Raw genomic sequence first — 8,629 nt, forward strand, 5'->3', positions numbered from 1 at the left:
GGTACCCGAAGGGATGTGGGAATCCAGAATAACCAATGGGAGGGAAAGGGGATCTATCTGTATGAAAGAGAGCTGGGCTGCGAAGAAAGACTTTGCATTGTGGCATCTCTTGTGACTTGAAATGTAGATAAAGAGGCAGACCTGTGGGAAAAAAGAGAGAATAAAAAAGCACCATCAGATTTGAATCTAAACTCCCTTTAGAAGATTCGATGTTTGTTAATGCCGTTTAAACTCTCAGTCTGGGTGTGTGTAGGGAGCATATATATTATCTGTGCAGGCATGATAACCTGCTTATTAACGGGTATGATTAATTATTCTGGTTGTTTGCCTGGCAAAAGTATTTTAAATGAACATAGATGATCTTAAATTATGATGAAGAGAAGCCTCAACACATTCGTCATGAGAATCTCAGTGCTAACTCTGAGCTAGAAGGCTTGTCAGCCTCCAGAGCACACAGCTTTCAGGACGTGCCTGCTCACCAACTCCAGGGCTCTCTCTTAGCCCAGGCACCCAGCTGAAGAGCCAGGCTGAGCTACCAGCCATTCCCCTGCCTCCACTCCAAGGACCCGCTGAGCTCATTCAGGAGGAATCTGAATCCATCACTGGGGTGGCTTGCCTCAGATCCGCTGCTGGCCTGATTAATGCATCTTCTAGACTAAAGGGAAACTGTGTTTCCAGTTTTGGTGGCTGAATCTCTATCTTGTCCCCCAGCACTAACTGCCTTAATTTAGGCCTTCCTCATCTTTTCCACTTTCTCCCTTTCCTTGTTTCTTCCACCTCCCACCCCCTCAGATCACGAGTCGGTCTCCAAAGCTCTGGGACTAGAGCTGGGCCACCACCTACCAACTTTTCTACTGTCCACGGAATAAAGTCTGTCCCTTGATTCCTCCCTGCTAAGGTTGCCTGCCGATCAGCATCTTCTGTTTCTCGCTCTCTTATACACAACTTGCTAGCCTCTAGCGCTGTTTCTCAACTGTGCCTCTAACTTACTAAGTCAGATTTTCTGGAATTGGGTGTGGGTATTTGCACTGCTTATAAGCGCTTCAGTTCACACCTGTGGGTTTAGGCCAGTGGTGCACAAACTTGGGTGGGCATCAGAGTCAAGCGGAGGGCTTATACAGGCTTACAATACAGGTTTCTGGGCTCCCTCCCAGAATTTCTGTTCAGATTTGGGGGTAGGGCCTATGAATCTTCATTTCTAATAAGTTCCTAAGTAATGCTGATACTGCTAGTTTGGGATCCACACCTTGAGAATCAAGAGTCTAGATTATTATTTGTCTTCGTGCTGTCTGTCTGAGGGACATTTCTCTCAATTATACAGCTGGGCTTTTCTAGCCTTGTGTCACCCTGGAGGTAGGACCAGTGGCTCCTTCCGGTCTGGACATTTTATGTCTACTGTGTAATAGGATATGTCAGGCTTCGTATATCCTAGTTTTACTTGTGACTGGATCCTAGGCCTCAGAATAAAAATAGAGGATGCCATAGATTCCAGGAACTGAAGTGTTAATGAGTGATGACTATGGGAACACAATTTAAAAAACAAACAAAACAAAAATAACTTAAAAGCCAGTGTCCTGATTTAGACACCTCTGACTTTATGCTATCCAGGTGGAGAAGGGCTGGTTTAGTGGTCATGAACTCCTTTAATTTTTGTTTGGGAAACCTTTTCTTTCTCCTTCTATTTTGAAGGACAGCCTTGCAGGATAAAGAATTCTTGGCTTCATATTTTTCCTATTCAGCACATTGAATATATCCTGCCACTCCTTTCTGGCCTGCTACATTTCTGTGGATAGGTCTGTTGCAAACCTGATCTGTCTTCCCTTATAGGTTAAGGACTTTTTTTCCCTTGCTGCTTTCATGATTCTTTCCTTGCCTGAGTGTTTTATGAATTTGAATATCGTATGTTCTTTTGCCTTCGTCTCCCTCATTTTTTCTGTTTCATTGTTCTCCAGAAGTTTTTCCTCTGTATTGCTGATTCACTGTTCTGCCTCATCCATCCTTACTACATGACATCCATTAGAGACTGCTGCTCAGTTACAGCATTTTTTATTTTATCCTAACTAAATTTTATTTTTTTTTATCTCTGCAGAAAGGAATTCTAATCTATTTTCAACCCCAAATTAGTATTCTTATTATTGTGATTCTAAATTCTGGTTCAGGCATCTTGGTTGTATCTGTGTTGGTTAAGTCCTTGGCTGTTGTTTCTTCCTACTCTTTCTTTTGGGATGAATTCCTTCATTTCATCATTTTGAAGGAAGAAATGGAATTAATGAGGTAAAATAAAATTAAAATTAAAAAAATAAAAACAACACGCACACCCACTAAAATGAAATAAATGATGCTAGATCCTAGGTATGTCATGGTTTGGTGTTGGAAGGGGCTTGATAGATTAGAAAAAAGGGGGGGAGGAGTAAAGAAAAAAAGGGAAAAAAGAAAAAAAAGTTTGAAAATTAGAAAAAAATAAATACAACAAAATAGAGTAAAATGAGATGATGGAATTAAAATAGAACTTGAAAATTTACAAAAAGGTAAAAAAATAGCAGAAAAATTAAAGAATAATATTTTTAATAAAAATTGAAAATAAAAATAAATGTTTTCTCTTTCTGTATTCAAGAAAAAGATGAAAAATAAACAAAAAAAAATTGAATAGATGGACCAGTGAACAGACTGAAATATGATTGAAATCACATTGTTTTCCCTTAGAAGTCAACCAATGAAGCACTTTGTAGTCTGTAAATTAAGCAGGTGGAGAGACTCGGGGTGTTCCTGAAGAGCAAGGTTGGCCCAGTTGGGTGGGGCTTAGTGTCATGGCTCTGTTCTTTACTACATGGTGCTGCTTAGCTTACTTGGGTGAATTATGGCCCTTGTAGGTGTGTAGGCACATTTGCAGGGGGGTGAAAACGGTGTCACCCAGCTAACGACCCCATCTCTAGTTTCAGGATTCTGCTCTCCCTGATCAGCAATCACACACCTGTGCTTTGTCTCTTCCTTCCATCCACATCCTCCTTTTACTCTGTGACCAAGCTGTCAGGTTGCCAGGCAGCACTTCCCTCCTGAGTTTTATCTCAGATGTGGCTGTTTTGACCTGCAGCCACCCAATGGTCACTTTCTCTGAAGCTTTCTTTGTCATGTCTTTTGTCATGTCATAGAGCAGGTTTCCCATGGATTGCAGGAGTTACCCTATTGTTTATACAGAAACCACTTGAGGACGGGTGCTGTCTTTTATTCATTTTTATTCTCCTGGTGCAATTCTATTTTCCCACCTCAGTGGTAGCCCTCCTGACATTTGAAAATAAATAGTGTTCTCAGTGTACAAGCTGGGATGGGCCTGCATCAGCTTCTTCTAATAATCCTTTCTAGGCTGGAGCCTCTAGAGTAGGGGCATCATTACTTTGATTTTTTAAATGTAACATTTCTTAGATGTTAATAAGTTGAATAATATAAAGAAAAAGAACAATAATTGCCTATAGTTCCACTATCCAGATAATTTCTGATGATATCAGGGAAAAAGTAATTAAACGCCTAGCTAGAAAATTCAAATGGTAGTAAAAGGTCTCTCTCCTCAAAGGAAAATATTGAAAATAATTTCTTGTGTATTCTTGCAGAACAATATGCAAACATGTCTTTCTCTTTGCACACACATAAACACATGCACACACAGAAGGATTGAGCTATACATATGCTTTCATGCCTTTTATATCCCCCAAAGGGATATGTTTAATATGTATATCGATCTATCATATAATTGTATATCTGGAAGATTTCTCTAGAATAACTACTTAATTTTTTTTTAAAGTCTGTACAGTATCCATTGAAGATTTATCATGAAATAGGTTATCATTGGATTTTTAGATGGGCTTTAGGAACACTTTCAAATAAAGAATGGAAAATTTATAGGATGAATGGAAAAAGTCCAGGTGGTACATGAGGAATGAGAAAGAAAATTGAAAGGAGTATAAATACCCCACAAAAGTAAAAACTTAGAAGAACATAAGAAGTAACCTAACATGTCTGAGAGGACATTTTGCTTTCAGTCCTGATTGTAGATGTGTTGAATTTTGTGAGAAATGAATACAAAAGCGACAGTAGGGATCAGAATGACCAGAGGGAGAAAGAATCTTGGCAGCAGCCTCTAATATTTACTAGACTTGAGAAGCACATAGGGAGACTAGGCCATCTGGACAACAACTACATTCGTCAAGTCGAGGAGTGACCAAAACACATGGTGGCATCTTATCGATGTGGATAGAGAGAGGCTATATAAATCTAGAGTTTGTGAGAGAGCATGGCTGTGGAGGCAATCTCAGGCCATGAGTTTAGGGGAGGAGAGAGATTGCATCACTGATGGTTGCTTTAAGAAAAGGAAGAAAAAAATAAGGTTTATGGCTCAGAAGAGAGACAATTTAATTTGGTGTTAGTTCAGAGAGGTTAATACAAGTGTGTGTGTGTGTGCGTGTGTGTGTGTGTGTGCATGCGTGCACATGTTCACGTGTATGTGTGTGTGATTGCGTAAGCAATGTCAACATTTATTTAACATTTTAAATAGAGAAGGGAATGGTCACAGAACTAATTTTAAACACTTCCTACTATGTGTCAGACACTGTGTGAGGTAGTCTATGTGGGAGATTAGCGTTCCTTGTTTTGCCCATCCCCTCTCCTGTGAGGGAGTTTTAATCATGTCTCAAAATAAAGAAACTGAGGTGTTGAATATATTCTGAATATATTAAGTAAGCCTACTAGAATGGGCAGGTGTTTGTCACATGGCTAGAATCTTATGTGAGAACAAGGCTGAATATCCAATGGGGAATGTAGAAAATCATTATCTCATTTAGTGTGTATGTGTCCAGAAAATAGCCCACCGAGTCTGAGTTAAACAGGTAATTGGGATATCTAAGCAAAGCACACTGTTTGAGCAGCCACTGAGAAGCAAAGGCAGAACTAGTTTTTGGGTGTGGGAGAGATTTGCTTTTGGAGAGAGCTATGTCCTGTGTCGTAGGGACATAGCTTGGAAGATCTATCAGCGATCAGAGGTGGGTGTGGCTGATGCATCCACCAGGGTCAGGGAGGTAGATTTGAAAAACAGAACAAAAATGTTGGCCAAAACATGTTTAGGAAAAGGAAGGTACTATGAGTGAAGGGAAAGGGAAGAGAATCCCCTCAGGGGACCTGACAGGGTTGGAGGGAGGATGTTGAAACTCCAGAAATAATGCTATCAAGAAAAGCAAATGTTGTTTAGTGCAGAGGAAAAGAGGTCTGGCACGGAGCAGAGGTCAGGGAGCAAAACCACACAGCTGAAAGAAGGCTCATATTCGTAGGATGATGGAGACACACACTATAAATGGGAACCATCCTCTTTTCTAGCTGAGTAAAGCTCAGATTCACCCTGAAACTCTTGTCCACACCTTTCTGCATCTGGAGAGTCTAGAGGGGTACAGAGAGCCTGAAACGTTTGAAGTTATCCAAAATCACTTCCATATGGAAGTCAGAAGAATATATTATTTAAACTTAATGAGACACATCAGAGAGGAGCTTTGACAACTCTTTTCAGCTCTATCAAGGTTTATGAAATACGTCATATTGACAATACTAGCTCTGTCTCTTAAGGAGACTTTAGAGAGGAAAGGCCAAACTCCATGTTATGTTGAACTTGATCCCACAAAAGAAGACCTCTCTTAATGACAGCATTTAGATCTAAAAGAAAGCTTCAGAAACTCATTCTGTAGAGAACATTGTTATATCAACTATTCAACCAGGAGATGTAGTCAGTCCTCTCAATCCTATAGAAATTTTAAAAATTCTACTTCTTCAGATTTTGGCCAGGTTGGGAAGGTGAAAAACCTTTGCAACTATATGTAGAAAGAAGGTACTTAAAGCAAGAGAATTCCACTCACTGAGAATTGATAATTATCAGATATCTCAAAGGGGAGTCTGTTCATGCAGGGTCTCTCTGGAGGGAATGAAAAAAATGCAAGTTCATATGAATATTAACTTTTTGTGTGTGTCATTTAGGAGAGAACTTGCTGTTCTGAACCAAACCCACAGAGCCCTCATGATTCACCTTCAACTCACATAGATAATCTCTATCTCACAGTGGCCATTTTCTAAAAGATCTATTTTGCAGGCACAGAACAATCATGAATATCAGCCAGTACTTTAAGGAAGAGCATGTATCTGTGTTACTATAAGATATTTACACTCTGTTGTTTCAATCCTTTACACTTTTTATAATGTAAAAAATGAAGTTTATTATTTCTTCCCTTGTAAGAGTACTGCATGATGATTGAAGTCAGGATAGTAATTACTTTTATGGGGCATCAGTAACTAGAAGGTGGCATGGGGGGGATGGAAGATGAAAATAATTGTGATTCATCTGGTGGCCACCTGTGTGTACACATAACACACACATATATATAGCAGTCTAATTGTATGCTTAGGATTTGTATACATTATGTAAGTTGTTGCTCATTTAAAATAAGCAATACTACTCAGCGAGCAGGAGTGGGGCAGAGAGAGAGAGAGAGAGAGAGAGAGAGAGAGAGAGAGAGAGAGGGAGAGAGAGACAGAGAATCTGAAGCAGGGCTCCCACTATCAGCACAACCTTCCCCCAGATTTTTAACACTAGTATTTTCCATGTAAGTATAAACTCTTGAAAATTGTCATTTTCCTCAGAGATGTTGGAGTTGAACTGGGGACACCCACAGATACAGGAGATACGGTGGCGCTAACCTACATAGGGGCCATGGAGATTTGGGTGAAGGTATAGAAAGATGATGTGCTTGAAAAGCTTAGGTTGGTGAGCAGAAATTAATTTTGGAAAGTCTAGATTCTGGAAGAATTTAAAAGCAATTCAAAAGAGTTGTAGCTTCCTAAGAGATGCTTGTAGTGTAACTAAAGATATTACATTAAGAGACAGAAATGAGAATCTTTACCTCAGAGCTTTCCTAGGGGTGGGTCATGAGTGGGTTACAAGTGGGCTGAGATATTTATGTTTTAGTCCTTCTGGGTATCTCTCTGGGTGAAGCTGGAGTGTCTGAAGCCCCTGGGCTATAAGTGGTTTCCTCTGTTTTTGCCAAATAACAGTCATAATGTGTGTCAAGGTGAAAGTGGTCTGGAAGCCCAGCTCATGTGGCAAGCTGTTACCTACTGAATCCTCGCTTGGGGCATGAGCTTGAACACACCACAGTCAGTGAACCCATACTCTAAACAAAGAATGCAAGTTATTATGTAGTTTTGGCTGGAAGTTTGCAAATCTCCAATTGGTTAATAATGGCGCATGAAGAATTTCTTTCTCATCTCATTTCAGGTTTGTCCTGACAAGAACCTATAAGATAGATGGCATCAGGACGCCAGGGTGGCTCAGTCAGTTAAGTGCCACACTCTTGATTTTAGCTCAGGTCATGTTCTCATGATTTGTGGAATTGAGCCCTGCATTGGGCTCTACATTGACAGCAGCACCTTGCTTGGGATTCTATCTTTCCCTCTCTTTCTGCCTCCCCCCATCTCTCAAAATAGATAAATATTTTAAAAAAGGTAGATGGTATGAATTTATAACTGAAGAGCTTGAAGGTCAGAGAGGTTAATGGTTTGCCCAACATCCCATAGTTAGTAGGTGATGGAGTTGGGGTTCAAACACAGGTTTTCCTATGTCTGGTCTTTCCACAATTCAGATGGGTTTTACTTATTTATTTTTTACAAAACAAAACAGCTAGAGCTTTGTTTTTCCAAACCAAATTTTGCAGAACCACAATATAAAAATGAGATGAATATGGACGTACTGTGGTTGAAAATGACCCAGAATTCTTTAGTACAGGTTACACTCCTCTTCTTGGTACCTATCAATCACTTATTGGCCCCAAGAATTCAAAGGACCTGTCTGACAATGCTACACTCTGCTTTGGCTTCATCTGGGTTAGATGTAGCAGTCTGTGATGATTAAAAGCAAAAAGCCAGTTCTTTGATATCATTAGTTTTCAGTTTTTGAAATTTGTTCAGTTGGTCAGTTGTGGGGTGTCTTTCCTCAAAGGAAGGTAAAGGTTATAGTTTTCTGAGTTTGGACATATCTGATACTGTCTTTAGGTTCCTATTATACAAAATCAATAACTTGGCTGGGTATAAAAATTCATGTTCAGCAACTTTCAACCTCAAAACTCTAGATGTTGCTCTACTGTCTTCTTGCATTTAGTGTTACAAACAAATTAATAAGCCCACTCTGATTTTTGGTGTTTTTTTCTAGTTAGTTTTTTTGAACCTAGATTTTGATAGAAAGATTTAAAAAAAATCCTTGTAATTGAAAAAGTATGACTATCAGTCTAAATACGGTTGTCTATTAACGATCTTACTTGTAACATAGTGACTTCTTTTAATTGCCTTTTCTTGGGTTTAAAGCATTCTATAACCCTGTCTTCAGATTCAATAGTTATAACCTTTCGTTTTCTAAGATTTTTAGCTCTAAAAGACTGAGAACAAAGGTCAAACCTATTATTTTCCTCCTAATTCTCATGTTTATGTAATTTTTCTCCAAATCCTGGGCGAGTGTATCAAGTATGACTTCTACATTATTCACCTGATTTTCTGAATTTTAGAACCTTCTCTGTATTGGTTGCAGGGCATATTTTAATATTTCTATTGC

This window comes from Suricata suricatta, chromosome 14 (assembly GCF_006229205.1).
Source record: "Suricata suricatta isolate VVHF042 chromosome 14, meerkat_22Aug2017_6uvM2_HiC, whole genome shotgun sequence".
Lineage (NCBI taxonomy): Eukaryota > Metazoa > Chordata > Mammalia > Carnivora > Herpestidae > Suricata > Suricata suricatta.